The sequence below is a fragment of the Cynocephalus volans genome, chromosome 7, assembly GCF_027409185.1.
Source record: "Cynocephalus volans isolate mCynVol1 chromosome 7, mCynVol1.pri, whole genome shotgun sequence".
In the NCBI taxonomy this organism is placed as follows: Eukaryota; Metazoa; Chordata; class Mammalia; order Dermoptera; family Cynocephalidae; genus Cynocephalus; species Cynocephalus volans.
The window spans coordinates 92,182,428-92,207,974 of NC_084466.1; the positions used below are offsets into that span (position 1 = coordinate 92,182,428).

General features: G+C 45.3%; 1 non-coding gene across 1 annotated transcript; it reads right to left on the reverse strand.

The window, feature by feature from the left end:
- Window positions 1-541: 541 nt before the first annotated feature.
- LOC134382851 (U6 spliceosomal RNA) lies at window positions 542-644 on the reverse strand. Its single transcript, XR_010024114.1, has one exon. It is a non-coding gene; the product is annotated as a U6 spliceosomal RNA (small nuclear RNA).
- Between the last annotated feature and the right edge of the window lie 24,903 nt (window positions 645-25,547).

Here is a 25,547-nt window from a genome sequence, read left to right on the forward strand (position 1 = left end):
TTAATATTTTAAATCAATAGTACATTATTATTCTTGGTTTAAACAGTATGTGGTCATTTGCACTTACCCACATTTGTATGCTTTCCATTGCTCTTTATTCCTTCCTGCATCTCCAGCCTTCAACCTGAAATCACTGTTCTTTCTGGAAGAAAGCCCTTTGGTTCTCCCTCTTGCTGGTTTGCTGGTGAAAAATTCCCTCAGACTGTCTGGCAATGTCTTTATATTATCTTCATTTTGAAGGATATTTTTTTGCTGGTTATAAAAATGTAGGCTGCAGTTATTTTCTTCCAGTTCATTATATATTTTTTGTTACTGTACTAAAATACGAGTTCATGTCAAATGCATATTTTTGTCTCTTCACTATTTCCATGTCTGACCATGGCTGCTACTATGTTCTGTAGTAGCATGCCATACATGCGTAAAACCAAGCAAAGTGTGGAGTTTCATCTTTAAAAACTAAAAAGGCATTTTGGACAACACATTCCTGGCGACAGAGCCTGGATAACATTCATCTAACATGGTAGGGAAAATTCTCACTCTGAGAAATGTGGAACACATCACAAAGTTTCAGGCTGTGCTTGCGCGGGGACCATGCTGTTCCTCTCTGAATCACTCCAATTTCAGCACATGTGCTGCTGAAGCAGGGCTCTTTCAGTTCTGTACAGACATCATTGCGGTGACTCCCAGTTTCCCTTGTTTCTTTTGAGATGTCAGCTATTTGTCTAATTGCTGTTTCTTTGAAGGTTATCTGTGTTTTATTCTTCCCTATTTTTAAGATTTTCTCTTTGTTTTTCATTCTCTACACGTCCATTATAATGTGCCTCAGTGTTTTCTCCCTCCCACCTCCCCCGATATAGCTTGCTTGGGGTTCCTATGGATTCTTACATCTGTGACTCAATCCATGTCTTTCATCAATTTGGGGGGATTTCTCAGGCATTATAAGTTCAAATATTGCTTTTGTCCCATTCTCTCTCTCTTCATTCTTTCTGAGACTCCAGGTACAATTACGTCAGACAACTTTTTCAGTATTTTATAAAATCTCCTTTTTTTAAAAAGTCTTTTTCTATTCTTTTTTTTTCTGAGTGCCTCATTTTAAATCATTTTTCTAACCAATTTTTCAATTCCCCAACCTTCTCCTTAGGTATAAATAGTTCATCCATTGAGTTATTACTTTTACTTGCTATAATTTTTAGTTCTAGTATTCCTATCTGTTTCTTTATCAAATCTGGTTTTTCTTTGTTGTATGGTTTCCAATGTTTTGCTAACATTCTTAATCTTTTTCATATGCTTATACACAGTAAGCATAGATTTTAAAAGTTTTCTTAATTGTGCATATTTGTGTATGAATCTGTGTATCAAACATACACAGAATGGAAAAAATAGTATAATAAATTCCTCTGTGCTCATCACTCTGCTGCAATAATTATCAACATTCTTTTATCCTTTTCCAACATGTACTTGCCCATGTTGTGGCTGCTGCTGTTCCCTTCCTCCACCCCCATCTTAATCTTCCTCTTCCTCTTTCTCCTCCACATCCTCTGTCTTCCTCACTGGCATAGTTTAAAGCAAATCCAAGGTAGTAGCATAATACTTTAAAAAAAGCATAACCACAAAATCACTCTACTCGACAATATAAATACTAATTTTTTAATGTCTTCTACACCCTTGTCCACCTTCTATTTTCAATATTCCCATATTAGCTTTAAAACTTTTTAATGATTAATATTTTTTCAAACAAGGCTCCAAACAAGGTCTATGCGTGGTATTTGATTAATGTGGCACAATTCTCTTTGAATAGCACAGTTATTTTAAAGTCTGTGTATGATAATGCCAATGCCTGGAGCCCCTGCAGGTCTGTTTCTAGTGTCTGTTGTTTCTGCTTCTTTTTCTTCGTATTGTCTTGTCTCATGTGCCTGGTTGTATTTTACTGGGTGCTTGTTTTGTAGAATAATTTTTAATCTAGGAGGATGTTTTCTTATTTTAGAGTGATTTGTTTATGCTTCTGCCAGATGTTTGGGGCACTAGCAATTCTGAATCTCCTTATTACAGTTGTAAGGACTGAGGATACGTAAGGCTGGTTTTCTGTTGCTTCATGAGCTAGTTTATTTCTCTCTTGCTCCTACGTACAGCTGCATTGGTGGACCGTGGTCTTCAACCTCTGTCACCCTCAGTCCTTTGAGGTAATCCAAAGCACTCTTCAGCCTCTTAGCCTCTTACTCTCTCGGTTGTCTCTTCCAGAATCGGAATCATCAAATGCCCAAGTACAAAACCAGACCAATTCCTATGGCACCAGTTTCATCTCTCTGGATTTCTGTCTTCTCCTAGATCTCGGCCTTTGTGTGTGTGTGTTCTGGTTTTTTGTTTTGTTTTTGTTTTTACTACATTGCTAGCTCTCCTATGCCTTAAAGAAGATTTTAAGACTACTGTGTCCCTGTTTTCTATATCAATTAAACTATCCTTAATTGGAAGATTGGTTTAAAATACTCAATTTACTATTAGCACCAGATTTAATTTATATTTTAAAATTGAATTATAATTTATATACATAAAATAAAGAAATCCTAAGCATATAACTCAATAAATTTCTCCATGTGTAAACACATATGGATCACTTATTATGTCAGATAAATGTATCCATGTACAATCCATGTGAATCTTCTCACTTCTGAAATTTAATTCTAAGAAACAAAGATAAAGTGCCATGAATATGTCACCAAATGAAATAAGGTACTCTGCTTCTAGTATTTCTCACTGACAGGTTATTTTTCTTTACTTGTGGAAGCTTCCTTCAGGAGTAATGTATTCTTTGGCAATACTCAGAATAAGAAAGAGGCAAGAGATTATTAAATGAAAGTTGTCACCACTCCTACGACATCACGCTACAATATCTGAATTCAAAATATCACAGTATAGTCCAAAGTACCCCATTCCTAATAGCATGTTTCACCCTTAACAAAAATACATTTAAGATATGGAAAAGTAACAGGCCATAGGGTAGCACTAGGAGCACTGGTTCATGCATGGCACCTTGATTAAGGGAAGCTTCATGACACCAGGATTTTGAATGGTTCCTTTGACACCCAGGAGCAATGCACCAGACTATGATTCAAGGCAGGAGCAAGGAACTCCTTTGTCTGTAAAACATGAAGACAATTATGAAAGGAGAAGTGAGGAAGGAGAACTAGCTATTAGGAAAAAGTAAATAGAGAAGTTTAATTCTGGAAACTGATTCCCATAGATCTATTTTGCCTGAATACCATTTTGAAAGTTTTTGTACATCCACGGATACACATGCCCAAGTTAAACCATTAGTTTTAAGCTTTGGTGTCCGCTTCCTAAACCATCAGCTGCACACAATTCCTAAATGATAAACTAATGATCTCCATTTTATAGGATCATTGTGGTGCAGGTTTAATGAGACAATGTATGTAAGTTCCTTAGCAACTATTGCTTGGCATGTAATACAAGTGCAATAATAAGCTACTATTGTAACTCAATCGTTACCAACTGAATGAATATTCACTCATTCAAATATGTATTAAATAAAAGCCAGTATCAAAATGTTTTATGGTGTACTCTGATGCCTTGTATCACTGATCGGGTGTTCAAGAGAGAACTCCTAGCGCGGTACAGAGAAGATGAAGTAGTGAGCCTGGATTTTTGCCACTTCTCCGCCCTCGGTAGCTGTGATGTCTTGAGTCTTGGTTTATCATCATTGACCTGAATTTTTTGCTGGATTGATCAAGAACTTCATAAGAAAGTCTATATGGAATCTCTTTGAAATGCTGCAGAGTGTGTGTGGAACCCTAAAGATGCCATCTCAACCTCAGTGGGCTAAGGTTGCTCTCCACACACTGGTCTCAACCCCGTTTCTTCCTCTAGACTGTTCATGTGAGAACACTCTCCTAGCTCTTATCAGACATTGTAGTTCTCACCTGGGGAAGACAGACAGAGCAGACGAGGGGTGGAGGTGGGGAAGAAGTTTGGACAACTATCCTGAAAAAGTCCCTTAGAGAATCAACAACCCTCTCCCCTGGAGAGGTGTTTCTTCCCCATCTCCCATGAAATTACTGCGTGACCCAGCATTTCCCAAAGTGTGGACCGAGTGTCACGGATGCTGTGAAAGTTCATTCTAGATGGGAGGCAGGAATGGTTTGAGTAAGAGTGTCATCAGGCAAGGTCACATTCCCTTTCCAGTCCTCCTCAACACTTCTGACTTGTGAAGAAAGTCCTCCCTGGTGCTTACATTTTTTTCGTGACCGGCACTCAGCCAGTGAGTGCACCGGTCAGTCCTATATAGGATCCGAACCCGCGGTGGGAGCGTCCTCCCTGGTGCTTACAGATTTTCAACACTTCTCCAGCCTTTGTTCATCTCTATTTTTAACAAGCTGAAAACTGGTCTTCGGGCAGGCAGTCTTTAGTTTAACTTTAATAATTGTTTGGTTTTCATTATGCGTATGCCATAAGTAGTAGCTTAAACATTTACCAAGTTCCAAGCAGTGTAATGAATACTTTCTAAGTAACTCATTTCATCCTCACAACAACCCTGTGAGGGAGGTGCTAGTACCCCCATTTTACAGATAGGGAAACTGAGGTTCAGAGAATTTTATTAAACTGTCTGGAGAGTCACACCTAGGAAAGGGTCAACCTTGGATCCAAGCCAGAGCTTATATTCTTAGCAATTACTTTATACTGCCTCCTTCAGGATAGTGACACTAAATGTCCTTTAAAAAATATTTAAGTTAATGTGAGCTAATTTAAAGATAATTCTTAAGTAAAGAATAAAAAGTAGAGGTACTATGTGGACAGGACAAAAATTGAGATGGTCGTTCTCGGAAGATCCAAGTTTGGGAAACATCAGCTTAGTCCAGTTTCCACTGTCCTGCGCCGTGGGCTGAGGGTCTTCAGCTCTGGTCTGATCTCGCTGATGGCAGAGAGTCAGTGAGAGCTGGCTTGGCTGAAGGAAGAAAGCAGGGGCTGTTTTAGTTCCCACTGAAAAGCCACTGCAGGGAAGCCCATCCTGGATATGGCTGATGTATATCCTTTTACTCCTATTGTCTTTTTCTACATATAATTGTATTACCAGCCCAAACAATTTGATGTGATGTGATGATATGATATGATATAATATAAACTACTGATTTTTCCAGTAAACCTAGCACAGTGGTGAAGAGTTGTTAACGGGGATTAATGAGTTAGTACATGTCAAGCAATTTAGAACAGGGCCTGTCACTAAGTGCACTGGTAAGGGTGTTTGGGGCAAGGATGGTTAAAAGAGGACGGGAACAGGCTGAGGGTGGTGGGGAAGGGGCTTTCTGACAGTCCTGGTAGAGGCAAGTCCTAATGAGCTCCTCCCGGTGACAGCTCAACAATTGACCTGTCTGATGGGTTTTCAGGTATTCGTACAGATTTGCCAGAGTCAGCTGGGGAATGCAGAAATGTTCTGCCCTGTGCCTGGAGAAACAGCATCGGATCTGGGTCTCCAGGCATCCCCATGGCAGGATTCCACCTTCACAGAGAGGAATAGGTTCTCATACCAACATTCATCAAACACCTGCCCTTTGTTGAGGGCTGCGTGCAGCAGGCTGGTGAATCGGGGAGCATGTGTGTCCACACACAGGCACCACTGGCAAAAGTGAGCTTTTAAAGCTAAAAGAGATGGATTCTTTTATACTTCTTAGACAGTCAGCATGAGACCAATAGCACAGGATGAGGCAGGAACCCAGACTGCTCAGTGACATCAGGTGCTTGGAGCTCAGGAGCTGGGGATACATTTACACTAATCTGTTAGACCCTCACCTTCTGCCGAGCTCTACAGTTTGTAGGACACCCACGGGCATGTCAGTGGTTCAAGGACAGGGCTTTGTGTAGAGTGAATCTGCACATGCCACCTACAAGCCATCTAACCCTGGACATATAATTCGTCCCCTTGAGCCTCCACTTGCCCATCTGTAAAATGCAGATTGTAATTGGTACCCACCTTACAAGGTTGGTGTGTGTGACAAATCAGATGAGGCAGGACAGATACCTGGCATGTAGTGGGAGATCAGCCAGTGGCAGTACTGATGAGTGTCACCTCTGCTTAGCTGGGCAGGCAGGCGGGCGAGAGCTTATTGGACAGTCGAGGAGAGGAGGCTGCAGGGAGGTGATGTGATGACCCCAGGACTCATGACTGCTAAAGGACAGAGCCCTATTTTCAAGCTTCCCTGGCCTCTACCCTAGGTAATATGTCCCATACATGGTGTGGTGTCCAGCCTAGGGCCCTCTGTCCTGACCACAAACTGGAATAATGAAGTTCGAGAATCAGAGGTCACTTTGGGTTTCTGTAGTTTCAGATAGACAAGGTTTGGTTTATTTGATTTATGTCATCACTAGGGACAAAAATGTGGCCAAAGTCTTCAGTGGGGAGTGGGCAGGGGATTAGTAAACTACATGAAGAGGAGCTTTATTTGAACCCTGTGGCTAAAGTTCATCATACGGGTTTAAAACAAGATGTTGCTCTTGTGTATTGCCTCGGAACATGCATTTGAATTCCCACGTATGTATCAGATGTACCCAGGCTCAGGACAGGGTCTTTTGCAGCATGAGGCCTGCACTGAGAGTTCACTTGCCCTGCAAGGCTCTGGAGTGGCACTGCCTGGCACTTCCCCACTTTTGAGCTGGCTGGCCTTCTGGCAAGTGTCAGCTTCCTTCTGTGCAAGAGGGGGGTGATGATGAGGGTATCTATTTCATGGGGTATCTATGAGTTAAGATGAGGCTTAATAGAGGCTATGCTATATAAGGCACTTAGCACCGGGCCTGGCAGGAGGGGCTCCATAATGATAGCTATTATCATGATTAAGACACAAAAGCAGACTTACACTTACAAAGCATTATCTTCGATAGCCAAAATACGAATGAATTGTTCTTCCCAATTGTGGATGTGAATGATGGCTCCGTCTGGAGCCCTGGCATCTGAGCTCCCAGACGCCTCTTTGCAAGCCAGTCTTAGCATTTTGTGCATCTCTAGATCCCGCCACCACCTCCTCCTGTCCCAGGCACAGTGCTTAGCACAGTGAGCTTCTCCATAATGGCCTGCCCACTAGCATTGACTGTGCCATCCATCAAATGGGGGAAGTGATTCCAGAAGAGATAGTGTATTGGCAATGTCTGGGGATGCAGCCAAGGACAACAGAGCCAGAAGGACATTGTTGGACAAACACCTGGCTGCGACTTCAGCAATGTCCTTTCTGACTAAAGGTGGTGCTTTCCAGGCATGTGATAATTGATGGGATGCTGGTAACTCACAGTGAGCCTTAATACAGCTGGTCCTGGGTAGGTTATTTGGCCCCTCTCTGACTCAATTCTTCATCTCAAAAAAATAGGCATAAAAAATGCCCACCCTTCTAGGGATTTATAAGGATCAAATTAGCTTGTAAGTGTGATGCTCTGTAAATGTAAAGATGCTCTCTCTCTCAGACACACACACACACACACACACACACACACACAGTTTTGGTTTTTCCATCTTTTCAACTTGACAGACCGGTGAGAAGAGAGGAGGGCCCAGAAGTCCCTTCTCCGTACATTAACTTAATCTCTGCAGTTCCCCTCTTGGCTGCAGCCTCTAGGGAGAAGAGGTCAACGTGGTGCCTGCTGGGCGGCAGGAGATGGAACACAAAAGATGGGGGTGACGGTCCTAGCGGTTCATCCCCCAGTCGGCTCAGGAAGGAGGCATTTTTCAGGTGGGAGATTCACGAGCAGAAGGTAATCCCTTCTTGACTGGCTTGGTCATTTACAAAGCTCAATGAATAAGTAAATGATTATAATGAGGGCTTTGGGTGGATAGTTTCATTTAGATCTCATGACATCTCAGCAAAGCAAGTGCTACTATTATTCCAATCTTACACCACATGGGTAAACTGAAGCACAGAAAGCTAGAATGCTGCATGTTATAAAGTCATTTGCCTGATCAATCAGAATTCAAACCCTGGAAGTCTGACTTCAGAGTCTACACTCATGCCTTACTTGGGCTGGGCGTCAGGCACCTCTGGCACATGGCTGGGACTCTTAGGTCTTTTCCACCCATACCGATGCAGTCCTTACCCAGCTCTAAGGTGTCTCTCTCTCTGGGATGTTAGGGGAACAAGCTCACACTTCAGAGTCAGGAGGTTTGAAGATTTCTGCCCTCAGCCATCTTGTTGTTCTGTGTGACCTTGGGTGAGTCCCTTAACCACTGTGTATCAAGAGTTCACCTTTGTATCTAATGAGAGAATCACCACAGCCCTGCCCAAGCCATAGGGCTGGAAGAGTCTGGGAGAGTCTCTGTGTAGTAGCACCAAATTCAGCTGCCAGATTTCCAGGGCTCCATGGCCACAAGTGCCTGGTGGCTACTGTATTAGACCACACAGATGAGCAACATTTCCATCACCACACAATGTTCTACTGGACAGTGATGCTGTGGAGTTTCATATTTGTTTACAGTTTTTTTTCTTTTGAGGTAACACTTACATGTAATGCAACACACAAATCAAGGTACAGTCTTACCATCACCCCAGAAAGTTTTCTCATGCCCCATCCCGGACAATCTCCACCCCCTTGCCCGAGGCAATTCCTGTTTTGATTATTTTTTAACCACAAATTAGTTTTACCTGTGTGTGAAAGACTTTGATGGGCATTCCAAGAGTCCTCTGAAAGCTTACACCAGTTTTCAGGAGTACAAGAGGGCTTTGGGACTAAAAATTTCCATCCTATCTCATCAATTCATTGGGTATTCCTACACCCAACAAGCAGCATAGACTAGATTGAGCCAGACCTTGAGAATCTAAAGATGGCCTGCCTTCCAGTCAAGATGGTGGCATAGACGGCCCCCAGCATCACTCTCTCCCACAAATCAACAAATGTGCAACTATTAAAAAACAATGACAGACAAGTTGGGGCTGCTAGAGCTCAGGGGAAGAGGAGGAGAGACTTACTGAGTGCACGAAGGCAGGAGAACACACAATGACAGAAAGAAAGGACCACTCCCACCATTTTGAGCCCCAGCAGCTTCAAGGCTGGAGCTGGTAAGTGCACAGAGCAAGAGCTGGCAAAAGCCAGATGTGCCCTTTGTATGAAGTTACTTGGAGGTGGCAGGGGAGAAGAGGGCCTTGGTGGCCCCAGGCCAGCAGGACCACTAACAGGGATCCTGTGGACCCACATAGGAGTGAGAAGCCACAACAACTGAAAAAAAGGAGCCACTCAGAGGCCAGTGAGTCATTGCAACGGACCTGCACACAGCATGTCCCATGGAAAGTGTTTGGAGTTCGGGCAGTGGGGGAGACGGGCCCACTAGAGGATCACTGGGGCACAGCATTCATAGCTGATCTGCCCCCCAATCAGCACAGGACCACTCCGTGGAGGCTGGTCAGGAATATAGAACTGCTGGGGTGCAGTTTGCTGAAAAGACTCAGGTCCAGACCAGAGTTTCCACACAACGCAAGTGTACTGGACCTCAGTGGACGGAAGTACATACAAAGTCAATAATTAAAACCTGAGCTGCACAAAACCCTTCCCCAGGGAATCAGCAGCAATGAAGCAATTTAGCTCAACCACAGGGCTCAAGTGCTGGTCCACACAGGAAGTTCCCCCATTTTAGAAGTAAGCAAAGGACAACAGATTAGTTCCAGGGCAGAGTTTAAGTGGTGGGAACAGCAAACAATCCAACACAGAGCTGAAAAGAAAAACAAAATACCCACAGATCAGAGACAAAGTTTGATATTAATTGGTAAAGGTCTAACACCACCAAAGAACACCTAAAAGCCTAGAAGGACTAGAAGCACCCTGGTCTCCTGATCCAGGATGGTGGGGGCCAAGGGCTTTCGCCACACCCCCTGACATCTGCATCCAGCCCAGCAATGACCAGGCCAATGCTGGAGGCCTCCTGGTCTCCTCTGCCAGAAAGAGGGGATTGCCACGGGCTTCGATCATGTCCTGCCTCCTTCCTCTTCTTGCCATGCTATTTCCTTCCCCCTTTCCCTCTCTCCCTCCCCTGCAACTGCTTTGCAACAACATCTTAGTTAGAATGAGTCATCATGGAGCTGGGGGAGGCCAAACCCAGCCACAACTAGGCAAGCTGCCACCACTGTTCCGGGACCCCACCGGGGTACTGAGGTATGGAGCTGGGGGAGGCTGAACCCAGCTGCAACCAGGTAAAGAGCACACTAAAAACACCATCTCCACAGGGGAAGCCCACCATAGCCACTGCAATGAATTGCCATGGCTGTCGCAAAAGTGGCTAGTCTCTACAGCAGCAGTCACAGCCACCATGCAGATGGCACACCAGATTCTCGACCGCATTGACACAAGGAGAGGCACAAGTGAAGACCAAAAATAAGAAGAAGAGGTCCTCTCTCTCCACAAAACACACTCCAGAGTAATAGAAGAAGCACCTGATGTACGATAGTAGGGGAGGACTTGGTCACACCTGTCTCAGCACTGGACAGATCATCTAGGCAACAGACCAACAGAGGGCAAGTTTATCTACCAGATGGAGAGAACAAATCTGTGGTTATTAGAGGGGGGAGGGGGAAGTGGAGGGACTGGGTAAGGGGCATAAAGAATAAGTAGGATTTGTAACAATGAATATGCTAATAAAAATAAATTTAAAAAAAATAATAAAATAAAGACGGCCTTCCTTGGAGAGCCTACCCTCTATTTAGAGTTGACCTCTTGGAATTGAGCCGCACATATTTCCTGTTGTGTCCCTTTCTAGGAGCATCTGACTGGCATTTCCAGTGCAGGCTTTCTGCCACTGTCTGCAGGATGGGCAGGTGGGTGGAAGTGGGCGAGGAGAACAGAGGCTGCCACCTTCTAGGGATTGCTCTCCCAGCCAGGGCTGGCCCTGAGGACATTGCCTAAGGCCATACCCACCAGGCTCATGGCCCTGACCCTGTAGTGGGGATTACAGGAGACCTCAATCAAATTTTGAGTTGCAAAGTGGTAGCTGTGAGGTACTTTTGGCTTAAAATTCTGGAAGGAGGTAAGGAGACACATTTTACCTTTTTTGCTTCAGACCAGTCTTAAGAAAGGCTCAAGAAGGAAAAACCAAATCCAACCCTTTGCAGGGATGTTAGCACCAAGGCTTGGAAAATTCCCCAGTGCACCCAGCTTGCCCCCAGCCAGGCTCTCCATGCCTGCTATCCCCAGGGGGTGGCAAGAGAAGGTGTCTGTGCTCTGAGAGCTGGCCAGGAGGACAGGAACTGTGATTTCAGGGACTCGTGAGCTGGTGGGAAATGACCTTAACTGACTTTTCCTGGGGGGCAAAAAGGCCCTGCTGGGGTGGAGGTGGGAGGAGGGTGCAGGGATAAAATTTGCAGTGCAGAGCTGGACACTTGCTGAGCCATCAAAGGGGATGGGGGAAGTCCCTTGTCTGCACAGTCTGGAAACTGTCACTTGCCCCTGTCTGTTTGGCATGCTCACTTTGGTGTATACTGATTGTCTACTAAACCAGGAGGAAAGCAGAGGGCCTTGTGACCTGGGTCCCAGGAAGGGAGAGAGAGGGCAGCTGAGGAAGCAAGTCAGGAAGGATGCGGCTACCCTGAGGAGTCACTGGAGGTGGCAGGACCCCGGGCACTGATGGGAAGGAAGCAGGCCCGGGATGGGGAGGGTTCTAGGGACTCATCTGGCAGCAGGAGGACCACAGGTGTCCCTGAAAAGGCACATTGGCAAGGGCAGAAAATGGCAGACAAGGAATATCCTCATGGAACAGATGTGGAAAGGGAAGCCTTTTCTTCTCATTCTGTGTGTGTGTGCGTGTGGCAGTGACAGGCTCACAGGCTTCAAGGTGCCTCTGTGTCAGAAAATTAGGAAGTCTGAGTGTTTGAGGAGAGGAGACTCAGCCCTGTCTGGGGCCCCAGAATTCACAGGGTGCAGGCAGTTTACTACCTACAAGACGTATCTGTGCATGAGGCAGCCTGGCCCCCTGGCCCTTTCTCTTTCATCTGTCCAAACCCACAGAACCAGAGCGAGTGGCAGTGCTTTTCTTCTTCCTGGAAACTTAGAGTTATCAAACAACCCACCAAACTCAGCTTGAAATCTTTATTGGGCACTAATGAGCCACAGAGCTCAGCCCTAGAAATGCCAGGCAAGGGTGGCCAACTCCTATCAACTCAACAAGGGGCAGCGATGGGGCGGGTGGCTGCCCAGCGTGGAATTGGGGATCGTTGTTGTTGGGAAGCATTATATAAACACTTTCTCATTTTCAGCAGTTGGAGCTGTCCAGCCATAGATTGGTGGAAACTCTGTAGAAAGGCAGTAAGCGCTCCATCCTTGTCGACTTCCAAGCTGAGTCTGGATAAACATTTGGCAGCAATCGTGTGTGTGTGCGCGCGCGCGCGTGTGCGTGCGTGTATGTGTGCGTGTGTGCGTGTGTGTGCGTGCGTGTGCGTGTGTGTGTGTTTCAGAAGTGGAATGGGATGGCAATTCACACAACCATCATAGGTTTAGACTACATCAGTGTTTCTCATCCCTATACCGTCTTTCAGATTTTTTACATATCTGGACCTGTTTAATTTTTTATGTGCTATTTTTTCTTTAAATAACTCGTTTGGGCACAGATAAATATGTTTTTAAGACCTTGAAAGCAATACCATAAAGGAAAGCCAGAACGGTGTGTCATAAGTAGAGGATAACCCCACAGCCACCACCCCAACTACCTCAAACTAAAGCAGTGCTGGTCAGGCCTAGCTGCATGCCGCTGCCAGCTTTGCTGACCAGGTCAGAATAGAGATGGCGAGGGTCAAGGGCTAGAGAGAGATCCCCACCACATAAGGCTTTCTCTTTAAGACAATCAGGGGATTGGGGATATACTGGGAAGTGAACGGTTTCTCCCTGTGTGATTCCATCTATGCCCGTGTGGCACCACACCAAATCCCCACTGGACCACTTGTCCCCTAGGTCATTTCCTTCACTCTGCAGCTTCATGCAGAGTGGCTTTGTGGCTGGGGGACACTCTCCCTACCCCCACTCCAGCCTCTGCTCCCCACCTGTAAACTTAGCTGCTGGTTGGGGAGCAAATACTAGGATCCTGTGCAGCTCGAGCATCCCTTCCAACGTGGCTCTTACAGGATTCTTCCTTTCCTGCACCATTTCCCAGGGGTCGACTTTTATCCTAACCACCAGAGCAAAGGAGCGCAGTGATTCCCAAGGGTGCAAGCCCGCCGCTCCCTCTCTGCCTCCGTTCATCCTTGCCCTGCAGGCTCCCTGAGGTGGAGAACCACCATCTCTGCTTGGGTTGAGTCTGGTCCCTTGGGGATGTTGGGGCAAAATCCACACTAAGAGCCACTGTTCTTGTGGCTGATTTTTCACCGAGTAATGCATTTCATCACTTTACCAGTCAATTTAAGGCTTTTTCAAAGGACAAGTACCAGTTTTTAACCTTTGAATCCTCAGTGCCTGGAATAGAATATGCTTTTGATAAATGCTTCTTAAATTCATCCATTGATATATCCATTCATTCACTCAACGAATTTTTATTGAGCATCTAATTTGTGCCAGGTTCTGTTCTAGGCTTCAAAAGATACAGCAATGAATAAAACAACTAAAAATTTCCTGCCGCAGGAGGAAATCTAGTGGATAGAATGAAACAATGTTTACAAATTTGTGTTTGAGACGATGTATATGAAGGGAATCTGTAAGCTTTACGTGCCACATAAAATAAGGGATGATATTCACAAAGAAATAGTAATAGTACTAACAGCACAACACCTGTGTTGTGGCATTGGCTATGTGCCAGTCACTGTTCTAATGTAATATAGAATCCATTTAATCTTCACCACAGCCCTCGTAGGTGGGAGTTATTATTATCATCTCCATTTTACAGATGAGAAAACTGAAGCACAGGAGGGTAAGTAGTTTCTCTAGAATCACGCAACCAGCAGGTGGGAAATCCCGAATCTGAACTTGGACATGTGGCTGCAGTACTTACAAGCATGGCCAGTATGCTGTGGCCCCTCTCAGTGGATAGGCAGCAGATATGAACTTGGCATGAGTTGGCTTTTGGTGCTCTGAGGCCTGGCTGCCAAAGTTTTGTTCATTGGGTCTGCTCTGCTTGGGATATTTGGGTTAGATACGAGCTAGCTGGCCATCAGAGTGGAGGCAAGAAAAGTCTTTCAGGACCCTTTCTGTCATCTGTCTGTCCCCAAAGGACTGTCCTCACCCTGCATGCCCCATGAACTCGTGCCGTTGAAGCTGACTCTCTCAGAAGACACTCCTCTAGCCCTCTCGCTGCCCTTCTCCTGGGTGACTGTGTGGAAATTCACACCCACTCCTGGTAGCCACTGAGTGACCTTGTGGCTGTGGCAAGGGTTTGAGAGCCAGGAGCCTGACTTCCCAAGCTCAAGGCCACTGCTTCCCATGTGTTTCCATTTAGGATCTTTGAGATGGAGAGCAGCCCTTCAGTGACCAGGACAGATACCAGACAGAAAAGATTTATTACTTACAGGTCCTTGGGTTACACAGCAAACCTGGAGGCCACACACATACACATGCACATGAAAACACATGCACACGGAGGTCATGGAGCTTGTGGAGAGAGAGAGAGACAGACAGACCAATGGCTTTATTGGGTTCAGGGCATTATCCAAACAGGTTTCCAGTGGGGAAGTTTAACTGGGAGGTTTAAAGCCAGCGGGCACAAGGTCCAGGAGGTCATGCAGTGACTGAGAGGTGGTCACTGTGGCCTATCTGCACAGTCCATGCAGGGTGTGGGGGTCAGTGGGGCCAGTAGAGCAGGCCATATGTGGCTGTCCCATAAGGAGGTGGTCAACAGGAAGCAGTCATCTAAGGTAGACATCTGGATCGGCCACGTGGGGGAATTGGGGGGAGGTGGAGAACTGGAAACGTGTCAAGGTGTCAGCCTGCTTCTGGTGTAAGAAGGTCAAACCTATATTCAGAGTGGAAACTGAGGTGACATAACATAAGCACTATGTCGTGCCTGCCCCGTCAGCACCCCGTAGTGGGCAGAGAGCTTTCAGCTCCCAGAAGCTGCAGAAGGGACAGACGCAGTGAGCAGGGGACTAACTGGGGTAGGGTCACATTTCCTCCCAGACCCAGGTGAGCTGCAAGTGCCCTTTGGCTTTCTCCCTGGAGGGCAGGGTGGTCCCTCAAAGGCTGGTCATAGCACCTTTGGTTCAGCAGTTTAGGAACAGAAGCTGGAAGTGCCTCCAAGCAGGAAGCAGGAGCCGAAAATCCAGGTTCCTAGGTCTCTACAACTTTCTGCTGAGCAGCAAGTGGGCAGGAGCTGGTGTGTCTTTCTCACAGCATGCCCCATCTACCACCCAGGCCAAGGCCAGGCACATGGCAGGCCCTGCAGGAATATCTGCTGAAGGAAAAGAAAAGTAGATCCTATCTAGTCCGAATTCCTCATTTTACAGGCAGGTAAACTGAGGCCCAGCAAGGGGAAGGGATTCAGCTAAGCTAGTATGTATAGCTAACAAACAGGAGAACCAGAGAAGCAGGCCAGGCCTCTGCTGTGCACTTTAGAGGGGGGTTCTTTCCATGGTGCCAGGTGGCGGAGGTCTGCGGGACACTTTCCTAGAGAGAGCCACACACACACACACACACACACACACACACACACACACACACACACACACACACACACACACACACACACGATCTCGAGGAACATCTGCTAATTAGCAGCCCAAATCGGAGAGTCAGGGAGGAGTCAGTTAACCTTCACAGTCTGCAGTGCTTTCATGGGAGGAGGGGAAGGAAGAAGACTGGAGTGAAAGGGAGTAAGGACAATAGGGATATTGGCTGTAATTTGCCGAAGACCTCGTACCGGCCAGGCCCTGCAAACCAGGCTCCTTACATGTTTCATTTTTGATTCTTCAGCATTCCTAAAATACATTATTGCTCATGGTCAGATGGTCCTGGTCACTGCTTGAAACAAAGCAAATGATGAAAACTTTCTAAACAGAATGAAAAAAGAAATATGGGTGGGCTCATGACCCCAGACAAGACCTCAGTGGTGTGGTGCTCAGGCCAGCAGAGGGGTGGGCAAAGTTCCCGTTGTTTGAATTGTGGGTTGTCAGTGTTCCTGGTGCCTGCAGCCCGCAGCACAAGCCGCAGTCCTGGAGAAGCTCTGGCGAGAGGAATCACCTGAGCTGTGCAGCCACCACATGCACCCAGGTATCTCCCTCTCACACTCTCACAGTGGGTGGACTAGGAATAGGCACCACCCAGCACTGTGCACAGGATAAACACATGTGACCAAAAGGATCCCAGGTCCTTAGCACGGCACATAGCAGGCGTTCAGCAAGTGTTAGCTCCCTTTCCCTCCCACCCTGCAAACCCGTGCCTACTTCCAAGAAAGATGATGCATCTTCCTCCCCCAAAATCAGCAATTTAATTGATGATGCTTAGAAATCAGCCTGAAGGCTCAAAATAGTGCGTTTCAAAGGTAATTGGGGGGATATAATAAAAATTGCTGAGTTGTTCACTTGAGAAAAATTGAAATGTCCTGGTGTTTTGTTTTGCAGCTGATACATAAAAGGACCTTGATAGAGGTTTTACAAAATTTGGTAACAATCCTGAAGATGTGTGTGACATTGCCAGTAATAACTCGCAAAGCTGAAAGTGACTTCTGTAAATAATCATTGATAGAAAACAAAATTTGATCCAAAAAAAAAAAAAAAGGTAATTAGAGGAGATGTTCAGGGACAGAGGAGCTTCCCAAAGGGATGAATGAAGGTCTTTAAGAGACTCCAGAAATGCAAGGGCTTCATTTTCTCCAAAGTGACAAGAGCTTTCTGAATCAGCCACCTTTTGGGGGGAAGAGCAAACTTGGCATGAGGTGGAATTGCCAGTAAGATGGTCCAGGCAGCCTGGAAGGTGTAGAGGCAAGTGTAGTTGCTGCGTCGTTTTTCAGGGCAGGAAGGGCTCTTGTCTGCCTGTCTCTCTAGCAGGGCAGGGCTGGCCCCTTCCACAGGGAACTCAAGGTCCAGGGAGATGCCTGAGCAGCAGCTGGACAGAAAGCTTTGACCTGCCCTGTCAGCCTCATGGGGCTCAGTCACACCCTTGCATGCGCCCTGCTTGAAGGCTTGGCACTAGGAGAAGGGGACAGCGGAGCCGCAAGTTGAGGAAGGGACCTCTTGCACCAGGATAAGGGAGTGGGGACTGCTTCAGTGGGAGAGTGGTGGTGTCTTCTCATGTTGACAAAGAGGAGGAGGGGAGGAGGAGCAGGAGAGTAATGATTTCCTTTGCTGAATGTCCACTAGGTGGGGTTAGAGGAAACCCTGAAACGCCTGAGCTCAACGCTTTTATCACTGGCAGGATGGGGACTCACAGCAGATTAAATTTGATTTTACAAAAGTACTGTGATGTTTCCTGTGCCTGAATGTTGGGGTAAAATTTAAATCTGCTACATATGCATGTACCAGCATATTTAAGTGTAATAGAATGATGCTCTACATCTTTTTTTTTTCTATTGTATTAAATTTATTTTTTCTTAATTGGTATATTATAATTACATGTATTTATGGGGTACATTGTGATATTTGGGTACATGTGTATAATGTGCAATGATCAAGTCAGCATAATTAGCATATTCATCACCTCAAACATTTGTCATTTCTTTGCGTTGAGAACATTCAAAATCCTCTCTCCTAGCTACTTGAAATTCTGCAATAAATCATCATTAAACTGTAGTCTCCCTAGAGTGCTATAGAACACTAAACCTTACTCTTCCCAACTAGCGATTTTGTGTCCACTCACCACCCTCTCCCTGTCCCCAACTGCCCGCTACCCTTACCAGTCTCTGATAACCACCGTTCCACTCTCTTCAGCGTTTTTGGTTTTCACATATGAGTGAGAACATATGATATTTCTCTTTCTGTGCCTGGCTTATTTCACTTAACATAATTTTCTCCAAGCTCATCCATGTTGCCACAAATGGAGAGGATTTTATTCTTTTTTATAGCTGACTAATATTCCATCGTATATATGTATATACCACATTTCCCTTATCTAGTCATCTGTTGATGGACACTGGTTGGTTCCTTATATTGGCTATTTTGGATAGAGCTGCAATGAAGACGGCAGTGCAGGTGTCCCTTCGACATGTTGATTTTCTTTCCTTTGGAAGTGTATCCTGTAGTGAGACTGCTGAGTCATATGGTAGTTCTATTTCCAGATTTTTTTTTAATTTAATGATACAGCCAAAGTCCTCTTTGCTGCTGTCACTGTTGTTTAATTTTAAAGAGTAGGTTAAGAGAGTAATGCTACAAATTATATATACATACTTTATACATTTTATTCTAATGTACAATATATAAACTTTTAATTATGGACAATCTGAAACATACCCAAAAGTAGGCAGAATAGTACAAAGAACCTTCACGTGCCCATCATCCACCTTCGAAAATTATGAAATTGTGGACAAGTTTGTTTCTCCTGTATCTGCCTCCCCTCCTGCTATTATGGTAAAGCAAATCCGAGATGTAATTTTATTTCATGACTAACGACATGTCTAATATTCAGTCGGCATCTCCAAAAAGCGAGATTTCTTTAAGCCAGACATAATGAGAATATTATTGCACCTACAAAATGTAACACTGGATCCTTAATTTCATCAAGTATCAGTAGCTGAACTTTGATGTGGGTCCAAGTCTCTTCTTTTGAGTCCTCATTGGAGTCCAGTAGTCCCTTTTAGCAAAAACCACAACTGTAATGCATGATCTACGATTTGTGGTTTATGTTTCTTGAACCTGGAATGGGAATTTAGAGAGACTTTGCAGGACAGCTGAGAGCACACACTTCCCAGGATCACTCCACCTGCCACCCTCTACACTTGTCTCACTCACACCTCTTTTCACGTCATTTTGGTTTCTGGGGAACTCACTTATATTGAGCATTTTCAAAGCAATCGCTTTAGCTTTCATAGAAATGACTCTTGTTTTGTACTTATAATTAGTGTTTTGTAGTATTTACTTACGAATTAACAATAATGAGTACAACTAACATAAACAGGTTTAGGAACAAACACGACTTATTCCTGCTAAGCATCTCACTCAATTTGTAGAAGGGCCCTGGAATGCTGGAGAGCAGGTCGTGGTCATCTCATGCTGTGTTTTATGGAGGGACTAAGAGCTTCAAACAATTTGGCAAGTCTGTTAAGTGGAGACTGGTTAAGGGAGCTTCTTCTGGGCATCTTGCACATCTTTATATTAGCACAAATGACTCCACATCATTCTTTTTATATACTGCATGATCCATTATACAGATGTACCATATGTCACTTAATCCATATGTTTCTTACTGGTAGACCCATAAGTTGTTTCTGTTTTTTGTCTATTCATTCTGCTTTTTTGCCAACATATGCAATATGTCAATGAGCATCCCGTTTAATCGGTATCTCCGTTTCCTTTTCTATGAACTGTAAGTTCATATCCTTTGCTGTGCTTTGTAGATTTGTTAAACTCAATTAACAATATTTGCCCTCTGCTTTTCTATGTATGACATAAATGCACAATGTGACCCAGATGGCTGACTGTTCATCAGAAATGTGTGTTCTCCTTTTTGTTGTATAGAGTTATCCCTGGGAAAAGGTGGCCAGCTAGGGACTACATTTCCCAGCCCCCTTTAGGGTAGGTGTGGCATGTGACTGAGTTCTAGCCAAGGGACCGTGAACATAGACTATGCACACTAGTGCCAAGCCAAGTCTGTGGGAGCTTCCCACCAACTATCCTCCATTATGCCCAGGGTTAAAGCTGGGAAGCGCACTGTCACCCCGGCCTCTGAATGATTCAGAGCAGGCCACTTGCCCTGGTCTGCATTGTTGGTTGAAACTGCTGGGCTCAAACCATTACACATGTTAGAGTCTTTTAAAAAAAAAAAAGTAGTTAACCTGCTCTACCTAGAACACAAATACCCAGGAAGTAGCTTATTCTAACTTACATGCTAAATATGTTTAGTATTTGGTTTTTGACCTTTTCCATGCTATATTTTTTAACCTACAGATTTTCAAAAAATGTTTAGGTGGTCAATATTTTTAATGACTTTTGGGTTTTATGTTATGCTTGGAGAGAATAGCCTTATTAAGAATATCCCTTAATAGAGAATATCTCTATTATGTCATCTATTCATTCTTCTAGAACTTTTAAGATTTACCTTTTACATTTAAGTATTTGCTCTATCTGGAATTTATTTTGGTGTAAGGTATGAAGTGGGTTTCTGGCCTAGTCCCCCCATCTCCTCATTCCAATTTTACCACTGATAAATAATTCATTTTTACCACTGATTTGAATTATTCCTTTATTGTATACCAAATTCCAGTATGCATTTGGGTTTATATCTGGACTCTTTCCCATTTTGGGAATCTGTTTGTCTATTAATGTCCTGTACCCAACTGTTTTAGTTATTGCAGATTTACAATTCACGCATTTAAATATCTAATGAGGAAGTCCATCTGTTCATCTTTGTCTGTCCTCATCATTTTTCTGGCTATTTCATGTATGTGTTTTTCCAAATAAACTTTAGAAAAGTTTGTCCAGTCAAAATAAATTATGTTGATACTGTCACTGGGATTGCTTTGAATGAGGAAAACTGGAATTTTTACAACACTGTAATTTTGTGTTCAAGAATTTGTCTTCTAGAACCAGGACTACTAAGTCTTCTGCCTCTTTTCCTGTCCTTATGGTCTTTCCTCTGTGTTCTACTTGTAACTTAATAAATGTTAATTATTGTAATTTTTTTAAAAAGAACATATCTTCTAATTTATTCACATACTATTGAAATTCCTCAGTGGACAGTTAAAGTAAAAGTTTTTTTTCATAGATATCTTTCATAGTTCTTCTAAAATTTATTCTTGGGTGTCTTATCTTTTTTTTCTTATTATAGATGATGTCTTTCTCCCAGTATATTCTCTTAACAGGGTGTTTTCTGTATAAGAAGAAGCCACACAGCTCAATTCTCTTCTTGTTTCCAAAGTTTTTCAGTTGGTTTAGATCTATGATCGTATCGCCCACAAATCATGTTAAATTTGCTTTCTTCTTTCTAAACTTTACTTCTTACTGTACTCCTTATCTAACTGTGTTGGCTTGCACTTCCAGAACAATGTTCCACACGGATGCTGATGGCGTCCTCCTGCTGCTGAAGACTTTGTGGGGATCTCTAGTCATCCGATAGCTGCCATCAAACTGTCTCAGAGGAAGGGGGCATTGGCAATGGGAGGCCTGGGAGGAAAGGCGGTGGCCCTAGGTAGAGAAGCCCGCCCTGCCCCTTTCTGTATAGTAGTGATCTGGCCATCACCTGTCCCCACCCTCCGCCACCTGCTACTTCCTCCTTATCACATTCACTGTCTGTCCCCCACTAGAATGGAGGCTCTTCCAGGGCACAGACACGTCTTGGTGTCCTCTGCTGTATCCCTCTAGCCTAGTGCCCCGCCTGCCACACAGGAAACATGCGATCAGCATGCATTCAGTGAAATGACATGGCCTCAGATAGCCGTAGGCTGCCTCTTACAAAACACAGTCGTCTTAATGACGGCCCCTCACATTTGTACAGAAATTCCTGTTCACAAAGCCCTTTCATATGCACTGTCTTGTTCTACCCTCTCATCAGAAACTCTGCAAACATTTTCTTCTTCATTCTCATTTTACTGATATGGAAAAGGAAGTTCAGAGAGGTTAAGCAACTGGCTCAAGATTGCTCAGCTAATAAATGTAGAGTGGGATTCCATCCTAGCCTTCTGGTTCTTTCCATTGGGCTGTGCTGCTTCTTAATTGACCATCCCTTGGAGAGCAGCTCCGAGGATTTTCATTTTGATAATGAAGTGTGACATCTTTTTTAGCTGCTGGATAAGGGGGAAGAAGGGAGTCAATGGGAGAAATCTGCCCTCACCCCAAGGTGTGATTGATTTTGCCTCTGCCAGCAAAGGGCAGGTTTGTGTGGAAGTCTGGGAAGCTGGGGTAGGGCTGGGGTAGTGAGGCAGTGGTGCAGCAGGACATTTCTCAACTCTTTATCCCGATCAGCAGAGCTCAGTTGGTGCTTCTTGGAGCCTCTGGGACAGTGACTCGACTTGGGCCTGTTGGAGCTGACTCTGGTCCTCCTGGTTGGGGATCCTGTGGAGGGCGACTTGGACCTCTGGGGTGCTGGTCACTGGATACGTGGCAGCGCTCCCTGCACACACAGCCCTATTCTAGCCCCATTGGGATGGCCCAAATGAGAGAACAAGAATACTCAGTCTTTATCCTCAGGGGCCTATGTTCCGAAGGGAGAGAAGTAATTTAGCACCTACTATGTGCCAGCCCGATGCTTGGCCCCTTGCACACATTAATTATTGCTTTTGATCTTCACCACAACTCAAGAGTGAGCTATAATGACATCCCTAGGTTGAGAGCCCCTGCTCACCGGCGTCAGAGCTGGAATTCCACCCTGGAAACTCCAATGCCCACGCTCCTGCCCTGGCCCTTGCAGCCCTTCCACGGGTGTGCCTGATCTCAGGCAAACAGAGAGGAAATCCAGGGTGGTGGCTTGCTGGTGGCATCCGGGGACAGCTCAGGGAAGGCTGCCATGAAGGTGAACTGGAGGTGGTGCTGGGAATGACCTCCGGGAAGGCAGAGAGGCCGGGACAGCTGGCTCCCCAAGAGATGGGTGAACAGTTTGGGCTGGCAGTAAAGAGAGACGAGAGGGGTTAAACCGAGGCTCTGTGTTAGAGGGTAGACCCGGAGTCAGAAGTACTGAAGGTCGTGCTCCCTGAAGGGCCGCCCTTGGCAAAATGGTGATGATGTCAGTAAAGTTAAGCTGCCGTTTCACCCTCCCGGGGCCCAGACGGAATTCTGATCCCATCAGGCTTTTCATTCAGCTGTGGGTCCACTTTCCGTGCTGTCCCCACCCCTCTAATCTCCTGTTCTCTCCCCGCACCGTGTCAGGCTCCCCTCCCTGTGCCAGAGACCCACAGCCTTCTGGGCTGTCGGAGGAGAAGGGATCACGAATGTGGGCGTTCTGGCAGGAGCATCTCCCCGCATGTACACCTTATTATCTTGGGGGCCACCCTCTGTCTACTTCTGAGCCCACATTGGTGGTCCACAGGTTCAGCAAGACACAGAGAGAGACCTGGTGGTGGCTTTTCCCCTCCCCGGCTGGTACAAGCCTTCTAGTGTCATGACTCCCCTCTAAACAAGCGAAGCAGAGTGGCAATCCCGTGCAGCAGCCCACTGTCGGGCGACTCGCTTTCACTATCAGAATGGAAAATCTTCAGGGGTTGTTATTTTCCAAAGGCCTGGCCACCCCTCCACCCCCATCTCCATTAGCAGCTCCTTAAAAAGCAACCTAATATCCTGGTGAATATCACTTTGAAACCAAATCTGGTGTCCCTGCCTTGCCTTAATCCCTCTGAACCTCCTGCCATGGTCAAAGCTGACCCAGCACTGGCCCCCTGTGGCTAGATCCTAAAATGGCACGGCCTGGGAGGTGGGGTGGCATGAAAGCGCAGCTCATACTTAAGGGCAAAATGGACTAAATCCGAGGCCCTTGGGAATCTGGGTCCATTTAAATTGTAGGTGACAAGTGAGGCACAAACACGTACACCCTCAGCAAGCATGGAAAATCCTAAGCCAAGGATAATATTGACATGGAAGGGTCCTGCCAAATTGGAAGATGGGGTTATAAGTTATAAAACAAGATCATGAGAGCCAGCTCCCCTCAAACTTTCCTGAGGCCAAAGGCATCATTAGCCTCTGAATCCCAGTCGGTTTTACCTCCAGCTCTTTAATCTACCCCAGAGAACCAGAACACCAGATTAGCACGGTGAAGACCTACCGTACGCGTGTCGTCAAGGCCCTGTGCACACACACACCACCTCCCACTTTTGCAGTCAACTGCCTTTTACTTCCAAGAGAAATTGAGAAAATGAGTCTAAAGAATCTCAGCGAAGTTCCTGCAAAAGAACAGAGTTCCAAAGAATCTGGACACAGTGCCTCGAATGACCTTCAAAAATACTTAACTTCTGCTATCGCCTGGCACTCTGCTTAAGAACCTGAAATCACGACCCTTTTGGCCACCCACGTTTTATCTGATACTCAACATCCTTCTCTGGGTTTCTGTGGCTTTGCAGTTTTCCCTCCTCCAGTCCACTTGCTTTCTCTCTCTCTCTCCCTCTCTCTATCTCATTCTGTCTTTCCCTCGTTCTCTCCCTCTGTCTCTGTCTCTGTCTCTGTCTCATCCCTCCTCTTTTCCTCTTCTCAGTGAAGACCATTCCCTCTGCTTCTCCCCCAAACTTGTGCAACCCGACCCCTCCCACGGGGCTCAGCCACGTTTGGCCTCCCTTTTGCCTAGGTTTCCTCCTATGCCCAGGTCTTTCTCAGAGTGCCACGAGCATGCAGGAGATGGTCATACCCTCCTTGCTTCCTTCTGTCATTTCTTTACTCTTTGTTTTGTGGCCACTGGTCCTTTCTCCCTAACAATATTACAGACTCTGTGAGCTCATGTGTTTCTCCCTGTGCTATCCCCCTGGGGTACCTGCCCAGGCTTGAGCACACATAGGCCCCACTTGATTGAGAATTCCGATTTCCTATTTTGAGGAATAATTCCTATTTACTTAAAAAGATCCAAAGAAAGTGATGCAGAAGAAATGTAGTTCGGAAGCATTTGGATATTTTTCGCACGATGTTCTTAGAGTGCTTCTATATGTACAAGCACATGTGTACATGGGTATGATTGCTCTCATAGGTATACGTATGGCATTTTGGATCTAAGGCAAAATTAGGCTCTTTAAGATGTTTGCTGACCACCCGCATTTGGGTGCGTCCACACTGTCTTTAAATTGTCCTCATTTGCGATGCCTTTTTCTTTGCACATTGTGACAAGCCCACAGTGATGACAGGGAGCTGAGCTGGAATGCCTGATGAGCTGCGGAGGAAGAAATGATGCGATAGCATCTTGCAGATTGTAATTAACATGCAGCCCCTATTATGTCCTATCAGAGCTGCATCTTCTTGCTGACAAGTAATTCTCCAAAATAATCACTTGCCTTTCAACATCTCGATGCGAGGACTAATTGTGAAGAGCTCTTGCCTAGAAAGGCCACCTGGAGCAATTCGAGGACAATTACACGGGAACCGTTGGCTGCTGGGCACAATTACCTGGACTCGATACGTGGCGAGCGAGACTGAGTGTGGGGAATGAGACCTTGGCCAGGTGCTAGCACAGCAGCTGCCCATTGCTGCTGGCTTCCTAATGGGATTTCTACAGAACTGACACACCGTCCTAGAGCAGAGGAATAAAGCACTCATCAGGAATACCTGAGAGGACCTGAGTAATTTTTTTTTCTTAAATGATGCTACTCATGTTTGACTGTAAAAAGTAGAAATAAGATAAGCAACAAAACTTTACTAACATCTTGGTTAATATAGTTGTCATTACCATCACCTTCCCCACCACCGCCATCATCATCATCATCATCAAAATTGCTATTATTTAGAAGATTATACTGCATTCCACACACCTTCACAGGACCTTAAATATGTTCTCTATAGATCTAACAAAAATTTTGCAAGGTTGGTAACTATAGTCCCAATTTATGG